We start from the raw sequence: 15,516 nt of genomic DNA on the forward strand, positions 1-15,516 counted from the left end.
TCATCAAGCCATGCTGAGGCGGCGTCCCATATAGAAGAGCTACAACTCTACAACTGTGAAACACAAGTATGTACTGGGGCTTTGGGGAGATAAAAGAAAAAAGAGGAAGATTGGCAACAGATGTTAGCACAGGGCCAATCTTCTTCAAAAAATTTTCTTTTTAAAGAAAGAAAAGGATGAGGTTCTAGCTTTAATAACTGGAAATATGGTGTCCCCATTAGCCAAAACTGGGACTACAAGAGGCAAGAATGTGTTTGGGGGAAGAAAATGAGCCTTGGATGTACTGAATGCCTCTAATGCACAGATACTGGATATCCTGGTGTCAAGCACAGAAAAGAGGAAGGGCTGGAGATAACAATGCTATTAAACTATCATTTATTGAGCACCTGTTATGTGCCTATGCTAGAAAGGTATTGTTTATGTACACTGCCAACAAGAAGCGTTACGTAAGCAAGTCGGTGAGAGGAGGGCCTTTCTCTCTCTTACTGCCTGCTGTATCCCAGCACTTAACAACACAGTCTGGCAAAAAGTCAGCACGCAACATTCCCTGGATGAGCACAAATGTAGTATCTTTTAATCCTCATAACCCATTGAGGTAGGTTTTTGTTTCCATTTTACATGCTTTTCTTAAGACCACAAAGCTAATTAGTGCCAGTGGTATGCCTGAATTCCAAATCACTATGCAATGCTGTAATCTCTCAGCACAGACTTGGAATGAAGGGAAGCAGTAAAGGCCATGTTAATCCACCCACCAGCCTACCTTTTCAATACTGTCTCCAAGGGCCCCCTAACTTCTAACCTAAGGGAGGACTGGCCAGGGAGGGGTAGGGCCGGAACAGATTCTGAGGCTCTGCTTAGCGGGGGAGGAAGTATCCTTAGAAAAACTTCTCACAGACTTGTGTTAATCGTGCTTCTTCTACTGACTTTTCATGAGCATATAAACCAAAAGGTTCTCAACGTTTTTGATCACAGAACCCCCTTATACTCATAAATTATTGAGCATCCCAAAGAACTTTTGCTTATGTGGGTTATATCTATCAATATTTACTGTATGGAAATTAAAAAGGAGACATTTAAAAATATTTATTAATTCATTTAAAAATAGCAATAACAAACCTATTACATGTTAACATAAAGAATATTTTAAAAACAAAAAATAACTATATTTTCCAGAATGTAAGTCAGTAAGAAGAGTGGCAATGTGTTTCATTTTTACACATCTCTTTTCTAATGTTTGGCTTCCCAGAAGACAGCTTGATTCTCCTATTTGCTTCTGCATTGTGTCTGTTACAATGTCACACATCATGCAGCTTATGGAAAATGCCACTATACACTCATGAGAAGATAGTGAAAAAGGCAAATAATGACTATTATAATGAAAATGGTTTTGACCTTGCAGACCCCCTCAGAGGGTTTCAGGGACCCCCCAGACGCCCATGGATCACACTTTAAGAACCACTGGTCTAAACCACATCATGTTGAGATAGTGTCTTAAAAATGTTGAAAGGGTGCTGCACTTGAAGAAGATACTCAGGCAAGCAGCTCTGTCAACTCATGGCCATGCTTCTGCCCATCTCCTAACATTCATTACACTCAGTCGCCAGCTCTTTTCATGACCTCAGTCTTGTGCTTGTCCTCTCTGCTTATCCCTACCAAACTCCTATTCATCCTTAAAAACCCAGTATAACGGCCTACTCCTTGGTGAAGGCTTTCTTGACTCCTATAGGAGTAAGGATTCGAACCCTGGCCAAAATCCTAAATTCTGTCCATATAGTGCTTCTATCCAATGACAAGAGGTTCGTGAACAGTTGAAAGTATCCCAGGCTGCAAAATTATTCCTAGTACCAGGAGAACCTACTAAATTGTTATAGTCCACTATCTCCTTTCCTTCTTATAGTTCTGTAATGGCTTCCCATTTCCCATTAAGTAGAGTCAACTACTCAACTTGGCTTTTAAAACCTGTAATAATTGACTCTAAAACTATCTCTAGTCTCCATTATAACCTGGTCTCCATGATCACAGATGATATCCTTGGGCAAAATCCTCTTTTGTTGGGTTAGCCCATTGTTTGTATGTCTGTTTTTAAAATTAAATTTGAATGTCTTTTAACAACACATTTTGAATACCTTTAGGCCCTGGGCAAGCACTCTCTAGTTTACCAGTTCCTCTCCTATTGCCTACACTGGACTCAACTTGACATATTACATTCCTTGCCATGTCCCTGAAGCATCTGTTTGTCACCTCACACTCTGTTCTTCAAACCCTGAATTGCATCTTCCAGCCTCTTTAGGAGAGCAGGAAAATGCTTCCTTCTGTTTCCAGCATGCCTATGCATTCTTCTGCACTCCTCAGTGTCCAAAACCAATGCCACCTCTTCCTTGAAGACTTCTTTCTGGCCTCTATCTTCTCCTCTGTAATTGACCACTTCTTGTCCCAAAGGCCTAGTGCACAATATCTAACGTTTACATTGTCAGTCACATCAAAATCTCCCTCCTCCAAGCGAGATCCGACAAGGGTGTGGATAGTGAAAAACCCACTTCAAGTGTTCAATTTAAAGGGGCACCAAAAAGCTCAGTAATCAAGATAACATTTTAATACATTTTTTAAAAATCAAAATTAATGCAAAAAATTCATGATGAACAAAACATCAACTATTAAAATAAAGATAGGATTCTCAGGACTCAGTCCGCCTCCCACCTGTCGGCCCCATCCGAAGCCCTCACTCATGGTAGGTCTGAGTGACGGCGAACTATGTATGATCTCCTACTTCTTGCTTGTGCTGCACGTGAACCCGAAGGCTGAGAAACTTCGGGGAAGCCCTTCTCCTCATCATCCCTTGCCCCAGCGCAGCGCGGGGCCTGCACCACTCAGCTGAGAACTGGACCCGCGCTTTGGGAAGGTTGTGAACCGGGTGCTGCTGGGGACGTGTGTGCCCGTGCATGTGTGTGTGGCACATGTGTGCACGCGCGCTTCTAGTCTTGCTTCTTTCCAAGACCAGGCTCAGGACAGGGCAGAGTACTGCCTTCGAGCCAGTACCCACCCAGAGCTCGGACTTTGCGCTTGCAAAGATAGGGGTGGCACCGGGTTGCCTGTGGAGAGATCTCAGAATTCCTTCTTGCACAACTGGCAGGTGGAGCACAACTCTTTCTGGCGCCTCGAGCCGGGACCGGAATACGGAACGCCCTGAGAAGTAGCAGAGGGACCGGAACCTACATCCCACACCCTTTGAATCTCCGGGAGACCCCTCCAAACGCCCTCCCGCAACCTTGGGAGGGAAAGACACCGCGGCAGAAAGGCCCCACGGTCGGGCGAGGTAAGGGACAAGTGGAGGCAGAGAGGGCGGGGGAGCGTCTCCCTTCGCTCCGCCCCGCCCCTTCTCCGGGATCCGGCCAATCGCCGTGCGCCCCGAGCCTCAGCCCCACCCCTCCTCGCCGCCTCGGGCCCGCAGCTCCGCCTGGGCCGGTAATAATTAGGCTGCGGGCGGGGGCTGCCGCGTCAGCGCCCGGCGCCGGCCAATCCCCGAGCTCTCCCCCGCGGTCGCGTCACAGGCCGAACAACCAAACAGAAAAGTTTAATAAACAGCGGACGGAGGGGCTGGCGGCGGCGGGGCCGGAGCAAGCAGGGTTTCGGCGGCCTCACCTGTCCCCAGTGACCGGCGGCGACCGGCGGCGGCGGGCAGCGCGTCAGGCGGAGAGGGCCGCCGCCAGGTGAGGAGCGCGGCCCGCGGGGCCCGGGCGGCGCGGCGCCGCCCCTCCCCCCTCCCATCCCCCACCCGGCTGAGGCGAGGCGAGGCGCGGCCCGCCCCCGGCCCCTCCCGGCGCCGCGAGCCGGAAGCGGAGGGCCGGCCGGCGCAGCAGGTGGTGGGCCCGCTGCCGACCGCTCGCTCGCCGGCCCGGGCCCGGCGTTTGCTGGGGGCCGAGGGCCGAAGGGGTGCCCGGTCCGACCCCTCGTACGCCCGCCGGGCGCCCGCGGGGATGCCGCGCCGGGGTCGGGACCCTCCTCGCCGCGGGCGCGCGGCCGCCGCGCTGGCCGCGTTCTGAGCAGTTGGTGGATGGGGGTCGGAGGGCCGCGAGCCCCCTTGGGCGCGCCCCTGTCACCAGAGCCACCCCCCCAACCCGAGTCTCAGGTCCTTCTTGGACTAGTTTTCCACCTGCCGCGTTTTCAGAAACCGGGGAGGAGGGGAGGTGTCCCGTCAGACTGGACAGGGGGCGGGAGTCGTCTCTTCCCGCTGCTCCTGTTGGGGGTCCTCGGGATTCTGACTTTTCTCTCTCCTTTGAAATCTTATTTTCAAGTTTGCGTCTCCCTACGTCAACAAGGACAGAAGAATATTGTGTTTGAAATGATTTTCACTTTATTTTGAAATATTGTGCTAAGCCACACGGTTAAAACGCTATAATTTATCTTCACGACTAAAAAGTTGGTAACGTGAAGTTCAACTTAAGTTGTCAGTGTTACTTACACAGCATTTTTATTTAAAGTTGTGGTAAAAACTGGGCACTTTTTAATGGTTTTGGTGCTCAGAGCAAGAGGATTAAATTCCTCTTTCACATCAAACTCGGAATTTGACTTTTTAATATAAAATAGTATAAACTTTTAAGGTTAGTTATGTAATAATTATGTTACCAATTTTGGGACACTGGCCGAATTACTTAGTCCAGAGCTTCAGAGGAAAGTGTTCTCTTTCTGCAAAATATGCGCATTTAAATTTCCGGAATAAGTTGTCTTTTACCTTTTTTTCTTTTACGTTTTAAAATATCTTTAAGGGAGGCAGGAATCACAAAGATACAGGAGGGAAATTTAGGGGTGGATGGATCATCATCCTGATTCTAGGGATAATTCGCTGTATGTGTGTCAAAACTGATCACACTTTACACTTTAAGTGTGTGCAGTTTGTTGTATGTTAGTTATACCTCAATAAAACCGTTTTTTAAGAAGCAAAAAAAGTATTCAAAAAATGTATTCAATACCACAAAAGGATACATAACACAGTACGGTATAAAGAGAGAAAGCGTAATAAAAATCCATGACTCCTCCCCCCCACACAAGAACTGGAACATGACCAAAACCTGCATCTGCTTGTGAGTTTCTTATCCGTCCTGTACCCCGCCTCTCCTCACCGAGGGGATCGTCCAGTCCAGTGGATTTTGTGGTTAGCATTCTCTGGCCTTTTGAAATAGTTTCGTCACATATATGGGTATGTTCAAACAATGTGTTGTTTAGTTTGCTTTTCTTTGGCGCTTTATGAGAATAGTATGTGACCGTAGTTCATTCATTTCATTGCTGTATAATATTGTGTTAACCTTCTATAACCCGTGGGCATTTAGATGATGTTTTTTCTTTTGCTTTGCTATCAGCAACTGTGCTCTATGAACATTTGTTTCCTGGCGCACCAATGCAAGAGTTTCTCTGCAGTAAACAACAACGTGGATTGCGTTAGAAAGTTTTAGGTAGTCAGGAGTAAAATAGATTGAAATACTAGCAACAAGATGAATGAAAAACTTTAGGATTCTCTTTGTGTCGTAATGGAAGATTCATAGCCGGAGTGATTGGTTCATAGTTTTTGAATATTTGTGTCAGAAACCAAGATTCCTGTTAATCTGTATATAGTGAATCTTTTCCTTTGAAATCACGTTGGAAGAAATCTGACAGTATTTGCTATCTCCCCTTTTTCAATGCAAAAGTAAATATAGTAGAAAAAACACTTGATTGTATGTAAAATAAATCACTCTTTCTGTGTCCATCTCTCCCCCTTTTGTGTAATCTTTGGCAAGTTACTTAAAACTTCTCATGTGCCTTAACATAGTCATGTAAAAGAAACATGGCCTAAGTTTATCCTTCCAGTCTTGCAGACTGTGGTTAAGGGAAGCACCTATCAAATGGCAGAAACTTGAAGGAAACGGATTAGGACCAAAGTGTTAGTCCGTGGAATTAACATTGAGTGTGTCCTTTGGAACATTTCTGCAGAAGGATGTGTGGTGCTGATTTATCAGGATATGTTAACCACACATTTAAGTACTTTTTGCTTCCTTTGTCTCAGATTTGGGAATGCCCCAAGGTGTGCTTCTAGAGCTGTCTGTTTTATTTATCATGCTAATAGCAATGTAGTGACAAATTAGGGAGCAGTATTAATTTCCTGAAAATGGTGTGTGTGTGTGTGTAAGTAATATGAGTTTATGTATAGCTTTGAATAACCTGTTTTTATTTAAAGTCATGGGAATAGAGATGGTTTTTTTTTTTTTTTTTTTTTTTTAGGGTATTTGTAGCTTGCAGACAAATACCATGATGCTTTGTTTTGGTAGGGCTGTTTTATCTTGCTTAGAAAAACCTCATTTTTGTGTTTGATTATAAGGGCAATGTGTTTTGGGGTTTTTTCCCCAAACTTTCAAAAGAAATAGAAAGTTACAAAGAATAAATAACCATTGTTAACATTTTACCCCCAGTCTGTGTGTGTATTCTTCATATCCTAAACAATTAAAAGTTGAATTCTGAGCAATATTAGGCAGCCTCTCCGTTCAAAACTTATTCCAAATATGATCCATCTCAACACCTTTATTGTACATAAGATGGTAATGGTAGTCATCTAACTGGTATCCTTGCATCAGCTTTCCCTCCCTTATGTTCTACTCATTGCTCCTGTGGAGAACAATCATTTAAGTGTGTAAATTAGATTACCTCCTCCCAGGCTCAAAACCCTCTAATGACTTTTCAATACACAAAATAAAATTCAATCCTTTTACTATGGTGCTTATACCCTAGACCAGCAATGTCCAATGGAAATATAATGGGACCCCATAAGTAATGTAAAATTTTTTGATAGCCACAGTTAAAAAAAAAAAAAAACAGGTGAAATATATTTTATTTAACCCAAAATATTATGATTTCAACAAGTAATCAGTGTAAGAAATTATTAGTGGGATATTTTACTTTGCTTTTTTCATGATCCGATGGGTATTTTCCACTTAAAATATATCGCAGACTAGCCTTGTTGCAAGTGCTCAGTAGCCACACATGACTTGTGGCTACCAATTGGGTGGTACTGGTCTAGACTATCTGGCTCTGCCAGCTTCATAGATGAATCTCCTACCACTTTCTCCCTGACTCATGCACCTCCAGCTGTACTGGCCGTTTTGGGGTTCTTGAGCTTGCCAAGCTTATTCTCTCAAAATTGTTGTTCCTTCTGCCTGGAACGCTCAATCATATTTCTGCTCAAATGTCGCTCCTTTAGAGATACCTTTGCAGGCTACCTTCCCTGACTACCATGTTACCTTGCTTCATTTCTTTATAGAACCTATCATCTCATGACTAATTTGGTTATTTTCTCTATCCCATTCTTGAATGTAAACTACTTGAGGGCAGGGATTTCCTCATGTTTACCATTAGATCCCCATATATTAAAAATGTGATTTTTAAAGGGCACATACCATTTCATCTTATGAAAGTACTGTAATTTAATCAGTCACCAATTGTGTGTAACTTGTGTTGCTTTATTCTTTTTTCACTGTTAGAGTGTTCTGAAGATCATCTTAAGAGCTAAATCTTTCTAGGTATTTCTCATTTCTTTAGGATTCAATCTGTCTTACAACTGCTGAGTCAAAGCATATGAACATTTTTTTGTCTTTTTATAAATAATGCCAAATCTTGTCTTAAAAGTTTGACTAACATTATAGTATAAAGTTGACCAAACCAGTATAAAGTTTGACTAAAAATATGAGAGAATACACATTTCCTCCATATCTTTACCAACACTATTTTCTTTCCTGCCTTCCTTCCCTTTTCATAAGATTTATTATATATTTCTTAGATTAATTAATTATGATGATGAACAGAGATATGGGTATTGGATGTCGTTTAGTTTGTCTGTTACTCATTTTGAGTGTGTTTTATATTTGTGATACCCTTTTTAGCCTTTTGTATATTTAGGATAGCAACCCTTTGCCACACACTGCAAGTATTTTCTCTCGCTCTCCATTTGCCTTTTATTTGCTTAACAGTATTTTTTTTTAAACAAGAAGGAGTTTTAACCTTTCAAGAAATTTAGGCTAATACTTTCTTTTTATGGCTTCTACTTTACTTTCATGTTGAGTGAATTTTCCGACCCAGAGAACTGTTTTCTTCTAGTTCTTTTATGGTTTCATTTTTCACGTCTGTCTCTTTCTGTTCATCTGAGATTTATTTTGACAAATATGTGAAGTGGAATAACTTCTTTTATTTTTCCTTAATATTTAATCAGTTATTTCAGCCCTATTAAAAAAAATTTTTTTTGTTGCCTTGAAATAAAACTACCTTTATCATATGCTAAATGCATGAGTACTTGGTTCTTTTTAGCTTTTATTCAGTACCATTGATTTGATACCAGTGCACATTGTTTTAGTAACTGGGACTAATAATGTGTTTTCATTTTGTTATTGTAATTCTCCCTCTCCCTATTTTTCCTCCCAGTTTTTGGTTGTTGCTTTGTTACTCCTTGAGTTTTTTAATTGATTCCTTAGAGTCTTCAGGTTGTATTCGGTTTTGAATTTTTAAATTAAAAAAATGATTGTATTATTTCTACACTTAATATTTTGTGTATAATGAAAAAAATTTTAATGCTATTAAATTTTCCTTTGAGTACAGTTTTATCTGTGTTCTTTAAATTTTAACATGTAATATTTTTGTTATTTATGTGTATTTTAAAAATCCCTGCAGTTGCAGTTTTTGTTCTTTCCACCATTGCTCCATGCTAGCGGACAATAGTCCTAAATTGAGGATACAGTGGTGAACAACGAAGGTGTTTGCCTTCATGGAGTTTACAGTCTGTTGGGAAAGCTAGGCTATTAACAAACCAATGAATAAAGAAGTTTCAGGGTTTTGACAAGTGCTAGGAAGGAAAGAAATATGATATGCTAATAGAGATTGGAAGCTAATTGGATGTTCTGAGGATGTGACATTTAGGCTTAGTGGTGGCACTGAGTTGTGTTTGGGGAGTTTCTTTAGCTTCTCCAATCTGTCAGAACATTTTAAAAAATAATGACACTGAATTTCTTTTGTAAAATTTTTTGTAAAAATTGTCTTGGAAAGAACTTCAAGCCCCTCCCCCATCTTCCAAGCGGATTACTGCCCCAAAACTTGTCCTGTGTAGAAAATTGGAACCGTGATTCTGAGTTCTAAGATCAAGAAAGAGCTGGGGGAAGTTTCCCAATTGAAGGGAACTGCCAGCACAAAGGGGACGCAAAGTACTTGGCTTGATGTAGGGTTTGACAGGAGATTGGAATGACTGGAGTTTACTGAGTGAGGAGGGTGAGACGAGCTTTATTGCAAGACATATTTGGGAGATTTTTTATTATTTCCAAGTGGTGCAGCTGCTTCCACTTCTCTTCTGCCTTGCTATCCTGGTTAGATTCTGTGATCCAAATCAGTCTCCTACGAATAACTTAGATTATTTTGCTCCTTGGTACTTGACTTCATTATTTCTAGTGTGTTTTCAGTTTTTCCCACTCAAGAGCTTTGCGTATGCTGTCCCCTTTTGCTTAATTGTGATTTCCTTGGAGAATGCTTCCTTCATGCTGACAAAAGTTAAGTCCTTCTGTTGGCTATATTTACTCATTTCATATTTGTAAACGCATGTAACAACTGCAGTTCATTAAGTGTGATTTGTTTTAGTGTCTATTTCTTCCTCTAGAGCTGTGCTGCCCAACTTGGTAGGTACCAACCACTTGTGGCTATTTAAATTAATAAAAATTAAATAATATTAAAAATTCAGTTCCTCAATCTTACTAGTCACATTTCAGGTGCTCAGTAGCCACATGTGGCTAGTGGCTATTGTATTGGGCAGCAGAGATATAGAGTCTTTTGCAATGGTAGAAATTTATCTTAATTTATAAATAATCATGTGGCTAATAGCTATGGTATTTTGTTTAAATTTAAGTAGCCACCTGACTGTTGAAATATGGCAAGTTTGAATTGAGATGTGCTATAAGTATGAAATGTGAACTTGATTTCTAGAACAAACAGATGAAAATAACCAATATTGGTTACATATTGAAGTAATGCTGCTTTACGTGTTTTGTGTTAAATATATTATTACAATAAATTTAACTGTTTATTTTAATGTGGCTACTAGAAAATTGAAAATTTTATGTGACTCCCATTATATTTCTTTCAGACAGCACTGATCTGACTCTAGACCATAAGTTTCGACAGTGGTAGGGACAGTTCACCATGGCATCCACAGCAGCTAGCCTTGTTCATAAGGTTTGGTGAATGAATAAACTTTTCTGTTCACTTTGAAAGTTATTGTATAATCGTCACAAAATGTTACCTATTCAACTTTTGCTTTTCAAAATTGTTAGTTTTCTTCGTCACGATAATTTGTAAAAATTTTTTATGACTGTTGAGCAAAGAAGCTTTTCTTTTGATAACTATCTTATTAAATAATTAGCATGGATCATTCATGTTTTTATCTTCCTTTTATTTTTTTCTAGCTTAGTCTGCTAAGGAGAGAGGGAACTTAAAGTTTACCAGTCTGCTTTCTGTCATTTTTCTGTCTAGCAGTTTACTTAGATGATCTATGGTATGTTTTGGCACGTGAAAATTTATAACTATTAAATCTTAATAGTTGAGGATTATGAATGCTTTTTCCTTTACTTATACTTTGGTCTTGATATTGTGATCCCTGTTCCTTTTTAATTTACATTTATTAGACCTTGTATATCCCTTTAGACTTAAAACAAAGCAATTTACTGTCTTATAGAAAGGTATCTCTTCTATCGGCTTGGTTTATCCTTTCTTATCTGTTTGTTTCCTTAATGTTTCCTTTGTGTTTAGTGTGTTCAGTATTTTGCGGAATGGGCCATTACTGCTCTCCGCCCCCCCCACCTCGTGTTTTTTTCTCTTAATGATTTAGAAGATACACATTAGGAGTTGCAAACTTAAATACATATCTTACTTTTGTAGGCAATGTGTATTAGTCAGGGAAATATTTTTTTCCTCATCGGATGGTGGTTTTCCAACTTTATCCTTAGTGACCCGGGTCATGTTTTGCTAGTGTCAGGGTGATTCTTTCATCAGCTACTGCATAAACCAACTATAGTGCCCAGGGCTAATGCCAAGGATTAATTTCTGTTGTAGGAAGACTGGTTTGAGCTATTCTCAGTCCTTTAAAATTCTCAGGAAGTTTTCACCCTGCTCTGTCCGTACCAAAAGTTATTTCTAATAATCTAAGTATTGATCCTTTATATAAGTTCTTTTTTGTGTGTGTGTGTGAAGAAGATCAGCCCTGAGCTAACATCCATGCTAATCCTCCTCTTTTTTTGCTGAGGAAGACCGGCTCTGAGCTAACATCTATTGCCAATCCTCCTCCTTTTTTTTTTCCCCAAAGCCCCAGTAGATAGTTGTATGTCACAGTTGCACATCCTTCTAGTTGCTGTATGTGGGACGCGGCCTCAGCATGGCCAGAGAAGCGGTGCATCAGTGTGGGCCCGGGATCCGAACCTGGGCCGCCAGTAGCGGAGTGCGTGCACTTAACCACTAAGCCACGGGGCCGGCCCATATATAAGGTCTTTTTAATCAAAACTGGAGACCAAGTTGTTCAGTGGTTTATTCTCTTCTAAATTGTTTTTAGTTTATAGGTTTGGAAAAACCTCTGAGCTCTCTCTCTGAGCTGTACAAGATATCCTTTGAATACTTGATGTTCAAAAAGTGGTATTGTCACATGCAATCAGGGAGCCTTGGAGCCTTTGCAGGCTTCTTGTTCCTGTGAAGCAATATTGTTTGCAGATAATCTTGGTTGTGGTATTGCTTTCCTTTTATTTATTTTTGTTTTCTTTTGCTACTGATTTAGAAGTGAAATAAAATACGCTTAATTTTAACCTGTGAGCCACCCAAAATGATATTTATAACCTTGAAGTTCTTTCAGGTAGGTTCTGGAGATCTTGGAACAATCTGGAATAGCCAAGTCCATGTCTCTGTTCTTTTAGTTATAGATTGAGAGTGGTGTTGGTGTTATATTAGTATATGTAATATGTGTCTGTTTTATACAAATAATTAACTTTGAAGTGAAAAATTCATGTCAGAACAAAGGTTTATTTGGTTCCCACGACTACTAATTTTATGCTTGCCGCATTGTAAGATTAAAATCTTTGGGGCCAGCCCAGTGGCCTGGTGGGTGAAAGTTCGTGCTCTCTGCTTCAGCAGCCTGGGGTTCGCAGGTTCAGATCCTGGGCGCGGACCTACACACAGCTCATCAGGCCATGCTGTGTTGGAGTCCCCCAAAATAGAGGAAGTCCACAAAATAGAGGAAGATTGGCACAGATGTTAGCTTAGGGACAAACCTTCCTCACCAAAAAAAAAAAAAAAAGCTTAAAAATGTTTGCGATTTCTTTTTCCATAACCCTATAAAATTTTGGCCATCTAAAACCTGTTTTCTCAAGTTTTATGCTGTAACTCAAGTTATATATTCTTTCTCTTGTTTGCTCCTGTGCCTCTTTTGCTTCCAGTGTTCTTTTGCAAGAGTGTCTACATAGTGGGAGAAAACCTGAACTTGACTCATGAAGTACTGGGCATTCAAAGCAGTGAGTCCTTGCAAAGGATCTTGGGACTAGACCTCTGTGAATTGGCTCTTTCAGTTTGTCCACTTAAAAGGCATAATAGATTATGCAGCTGTTTGGGCTTCTGCAGGGTATTACTCCATATTCATGTCTAGTTGCAATTATGTGAATTTTCAGTTTCTTACAAAGACTTCTCTTTGTATCCAAAACAAGTTTTTGGCTTTGTGTTGTTCTAATACATGAATTTTCTTTGAGGAAAAATGCTTGCAAGATTTTGAACTTTGAAAACTGTAAATTTAAATTTAAAACTCTTTATATAAACTTATTGAAAATATATTGTGAGAAGAAGCCACTCTAATTTTCTTTAATTTTTAATTTATTTTTATGAATTAGTCAAAATTTTTGGTAGAGGTGAAAATTACTGAGTTAAATGCTATTCAGTCAGATGATTAATGTCAGAGTAATATTTGATGGGCCAAGCTACTAAAACATAAGCAGTTCTAATTAAACATATAGTAAAATATAGCAAACTTAGTAATGTATAAAATTGGTTTAAAAATATGAGTGCTTGTATAGTATTTCTTTAGAATCTCTGTAGTAAAAGTAACATTTAATGTAATTTAGTATTTTAAGAGGAGTATACCCTTCACCTGCATCTTAGGGTGCCCATGCCACCTTAAAGTAATACTGTGAAGTAGAGTGCAAAATAGTGTCTACTCTTCTTTTAAAAAACAACAGTCATTTGGGGAAAAAAAGAAACTTCATCCATCCTAAACTTTATACCTGAAAATGTCATTAGAACCAGTTGCCTTTTCCTATTATAGATAACCATTTGCAGTACATAAGCATTAACCTTGTCAAAATACCACAATGTCAGACCTGTAAATGTGGTGGTATAGAAATAATATTTCTGCCTTGTTTTTTCTTCAGTTTTAAGTAGAAACATCAATCTCTGATGTCACTGAAAATTTTACTCTGTTCTTGTGATACTGAGAACAGGTTATCAGTGAATATTTGATAGCTTAGAAATGAATCTTCTGCATTCAGTATCTTAGTGCTATTTATTTTCTTAAGTCTTAAGACAAAATATTGCTTTGTTCCTCTTAGCAAAATTTTGCGGTGTATTTTCTGTTGCCGTTTTAAAATTTTCGGGCAAAATGTGAACTCTATTGAAAAAGGAGTCTGTCTTTATAAAGCATAACTTCACCTTCAGGGCTCTGTAAAAATAGCAAATGACTTAGGTTAAAGGCATTGTATTTTAAACAGTTGGTCACTGAACTGCAAATTAAAGCTTCTGTGAGATTTTCCTTGGTGTTACTTAGTTTATTTTTTACCTAGACAAAAGAGTAAGCAAATAGTCTATGATGGGAAAACTGACACATTACCTACTGTTTCTTTAAGAAACCAGCTTATCCAGGGGGTTTTAGTGTGTTTAACCTAACCTGCTAGCAAGGAAAAGTTCTTTAAAATAATGGATATTAGCTGTATCCAATCACAATTATCAGTGGCACTAACAGGGAGGAGATTTTACTCTTCAGCCACTAAAATTGGAGGAGGAGGAGCTTGGTATTCAGGTTTGGTTGCTTTGGAGTACAGCTTCAAGTGAAGTTAATCTGAGGTGAAGCAAACAGAAAATTGTGGAGGTTTTGTTGGTAGGATTTTTGTTCTAATCTTTTAATGATCCTTTATTTTACACTTTTGCTCCTTTGTGCTTCTGTGTGTGCTAGATTTTGTCATTGTTGCTGTTTTCTGATGCAAACTGAGCATTAAAATTAAGCAGGGAAGCAGAACAAAAGGGCTGTTTGGACAGGAAATAGGTGTTCAGAGAATCAAACTTGACTTTCTTTTATCATTATTTTTGGTTCAGAATTTGAGTGTCATTAAAACATGTTTGAATCAAAATCATCTCCAGTAACAGGCTTTTCTCTTGGGTTGGACATGTGAGCAGTCATTTGTCAGTTTTTGTAAATGACATCTTGAGAAGGTTTATTTAATATGTCATTTTCCTTAAACTTAAGATGTTATTAAGTTGCTAAAAGACAGATAAATGTAGTGAGCTTAAATTTGTCCTTGTTAAAGACTCGAAATGCCAGCTGTTTAATTTTCTTTTTTACCCCCAGCATACCCCTCTTTTTCACTTCAGTATATTTTAAATTTAGCAATATGTTGGCATTTTTATTATGCTCATAATTTTAGCTTTGTTTTTTAAAACATCATTGATTCATTATATAGAGAACAAGGTAAAACTGCTTTCTCCTTCATTCAAACTTCTTTTCTTTCAAAGGTGGAGACAAGTAATTAACACCCTTTTGAAACAAGAAATGAATGGATTTACGTTTTTAAGAGCTATAAGTAGGCTACCAAAACTTTAAAAAAAAAAGTATCTATGAATCTATTGACATTTCTTACTTATGAAATAATTGTAGTATGTTTCAGTACCAGAAGTTTTCTTTAGAGGCTGTTCTCTTTATATTGTTGCTTTTCTATCTCATAAAAATTAAGGTAAAAAAGTTCCTTTGAATAATCAACCCAAATGCCTGCTAAGCGTTTCAGCAAGTATACTTGTATTTGCTCTGCTACTTCTTCTACATCATGCAAATGTTTTTAAATTAATGCTATTCTGCTCTATCTATTGCTTAAACAATGCTATAATAATAATAAGAGGAAAATCAAGAAAAGTCACCCATAATCCCACGAGAAATTCATTGTGTTGTGGTCTTATTTTTTTTCCTTTTCCTTTCTATACCTTATCATATTCTTGTATTTTTTCCCATAATAGTAGATAAATGCAGTTTATATTTTCACTAAACTATTTCATCAGTTGTTAAAATTAATTTAATTTCAATTGCTATATAATTGTCTTAGGTTAGTGGGACTTTAATTTACCTAGTCTTTTGCCTGTTTTATATTTAAATTATTTCTAATTTTTCATCATTTTAAATGGTATTGCATTGAACAGACCTCTGTGTGTAAATTTTAAAATATTTTCCTC

The 15,516-nt window shown here is 39.0% G+C and overlaps 1 protein-coding gene and 1 pseudogene across 2 annotated transcripts in view; both read left to right on the forward strand.

Moving 5' to 3' along the window:
• LOC131405588 (ribonucleoside-diphosphate reductase subunit M2-like) overlaps window positions 1-4,040 on the forward strand; it is a 50,730-nt pseudogene extending 46,690 nt beyond the window's left edge.
• The window catches only part of ZFAND6 (zinc finger AN1-type containing 6), a 70,293-nt gene continuing 58,361 nt past the window's right edge, over window positions 3,585-15,516 (forward strand). The window contains exon 1 of one of the 2 annotated variants that reach the window (XM_058542216.1): window positions 3,585-3,707. The gene's annotated coding sequence lies outside the window, so the exon portion shown is untranslated. The remainder of the gene's footprint in view (window positions 3,708-15,516) is intronic. The other variant, XM_058542215.1, reaches the window with a different exon arrangement.

This window comes from Diceros bicornis, chromosome 5, assembly GCF_020826845.1.
Source record: "Diceros bicornis minor isolate mBicDic1 chromosome 5, mDicBic1.mat.cur, whole genome shotgun sequence".
Lineage (NCBI taxonomy): Eukaryota > Metazoa > Chordata > Mammalia > Perissodactyla > Rhinocerotidae > Diceros > Diceros bicornis.